Here is a 2,623-nt window from a genome sequence, read left to right on the forward strand (position 1 = left end):
ATGTAACCGTAATATAGTATATCTCATTTTCAAGAACATTAACCTAGTTGTTTAACCACTATTAACATCAGAACTCTACATTCATCTCCATTAAACTTATCGAAGATCAATTCTTGAAGGTAATTATTTTTGCTAAAATCATAATAAGAACATTCATTTGTAAGATTTCGTTTTTGTTTTCATGTATTTGATATTACTGTTTTGTTTTTAGATTCATTTTTAAGATCTAATAATTAATTTTTTAAACTGTATCAAATTGTTATGTATTATTTCTGAAAAAACGATTCAATTGTAGATCTTTCTTATAATATATATTTCCATCTTTGATAGATCTGAAATGGAAGTCTAAACTTCTCTCTCTCTCTCTAAAATTTTAATATCAATAATGAAATCTTTGATCTTTATATCATATTTAATGTTTTATTCAATCTAGGTATGTTCTATATCTTCCAATTTTCGTGGTATGTATCTTAAGATTTTCGTTTAATCATTACTGAAGTTTTTTTCAGATCAGATTCATCTTCACTGACGGACTCAGATTTGCAGTATATTCAGATTCATTGTTTTCTCTGGATATAAAGTACATGTACTTTACGCGTACTTTTTTCACAAAACAGTTGCCGTTTATAGTACAATAAATGTTCCAAAAATTATATGTAATTTATTGCACATTATACATATTTTTTCACATAACAGTGTCCTTGTGATTCGAACTAACGTTATGTTTGTCTTCTAACACATTATGAAGTTTAACAAACAGTATGCATAATTTATTCCATTATACATGTCGTTTCTAGTAAATTGTTTGTTTTGTTAACAAATGTATATGTTTTCTTTTTGCAGTTTTGTTGTTACTTATGGAATTTGCTACTGAAGTTGGTCATTTGTTTCCTGGTGGTGCAAAATCATTTGGATATGCTCTTCGACAATATAGTGTAAATGTTGTTTGTCCTGCTCAAGACTACATATGCTCTTCGACAATATAGTGTAAACGATTTTTTGGTAACAGAATGTAAACGATGTGTAATGTAAAAGAAATTATGTGTTATGTAATAGAAAGTATGTGTAATTTACTGAACAAGACCCAAATACATTTGATAAATTACGTTGTATACTTGACTAATGATGGTTTATTCGTCATAAATAATACATAATTTACGTATTTGTTTCATAATTTGTATTCGATTTGTATTTATGTATGAGTAAAAACGAAAACAAATGCTGCTTTAATGTTCCCAGAAAAATATACTATTTCCAAAACTGAAAGTTAAGTGAGAGAAAGTGATATATATGTTTTGTATATTAACCCCCAAATCACGCTAAATTGATCCTAGATTGATTCAGATAACAGGAAAGAGAAAATTTGATTTCCAAATCTGTTTAGAGGAGAGAGAAATTATGATTTGTTTCTATCTTTTTTTTTTCTAATAAATCTCCATATTTTTGGCTAATAAATCTCCATATTAAATCTGTAAAGAAGAGAGAGAAAATTGATTTGGGAAAGTTTAGATTTTGTTTCTAAACAGATTATAGAAGAGAAAGAAATTTTCGTGAGAATCTAACCGTTTTTTCCTAAATTTATCCTAAAATCAAGGTACATTAAACCGATTGAAATCCCAAATGAAGTAGGTTTAGAGAGAGAAAGTGTCTTTATGAAGATTGGTATCCAATCTGTTTCGGCTGAATAAAGATACCCCACAAATCACGCCCACGGGTTTTGGGAAAGTTTCCTAAAACCCTCGTAAATTCAAAAAACCCGGGGTTTTTTGATTTGGGATACATTTGGTATTACCCAATAAATTAGCCATACTTTATACCCTTCTTGTAAAAGGACCAAAAATCCATAATCTAAGAAGAATGGTCTATAGACCTATTATCAAATTAATTTTGGTCTATATACCCATGGACTCTATATAAAATAGGATGTTGAGTGTTGACTAGGACAAACTAAAGATAAAACCAAAGACAAACCAAAGATAAATCTAGCCGTCTGTTATCCCATGATAAATCTTGACCGTCTATTTATTTAAATTTAACAAAGCAAATAATACGTGCATAACGTTAATCCAACATTTATGATTAAAAGAAAACCCCCAAATTAATTCCACACCAATTACAGAATTAATATCCTCTCTTTATAACTCACACTCACATAACGTTTATGTTCATTGTTTTTTTTATGTCAGCAACTTTTCATTTCTTCCATTAAAATCTATTGCCGTTTGTAATCCTTTCTCTCTTTCTAAAACTTTTCATGACTTATTCTCTAATTGTTTTGTTCGTGTTTTTTGTATTGCTTTTTGATTGTAAAGAACAAAAAACTTTTCGAGTATCTCTTCTTATTCACTTAATCTATGGTTTGTGATTGGTTCTCATCAATGAGGGTTTTGATAGAAAGTTTGGGTTTTCTTTAATTTTTTTAATTCAATGCGTTCTAATTTTTCATTTTTGCTTGACTTTCAGGTTGGTCCAATTATTTCATGGTGATTCTAGCAAAATTGAATTCAATTATTTTTGCTGGTATTGTATGAAAATTTTCTTTGTTATTATTTTTTCATCCATCACAAAGGTCATCCCTATGTGAAAGTTAATTCTCCTTGGTTTGAACCAGTTTCATTTCGTG

General features: G+C 28.6%; 1 long non-coding RNA gene across 1 annotated transcript; it reads left to right on the forward strand.

The window, feature by feature from the left end:
- On the forward strand, window positions 1–1,171 carry LOC147539263 (uncharacterized). The gene is made up of 2 exons (XR_015225842.1): window positions 1–119; window positions 844–1,171. It is a non-coding gene; the product is annotated as an uncharacterized LOC147539263 (long non-coding RNA).
- The last annotated feature ends 1,452 nt before the right edge of the window (window positions 1,172–2,623 follow it).

The sequence above is a fragment of the Eschscholzia californica genome, unplaced genomic scaffold (genome assembly GCF_041429995.1).
Source record: "Eschscholzia californica isolate CP2 unplaced genomic scaffold, dmEscCali1.0.p SCAF_5, whole genome shotgun sequence".
Lineage (NCBI taxonomy): Eukaryota > Viridiplantae > Streptophyta > Magnoliopsida > Ranunculales > Papaveraceae > Eschscholzia > Eschscholzia californica.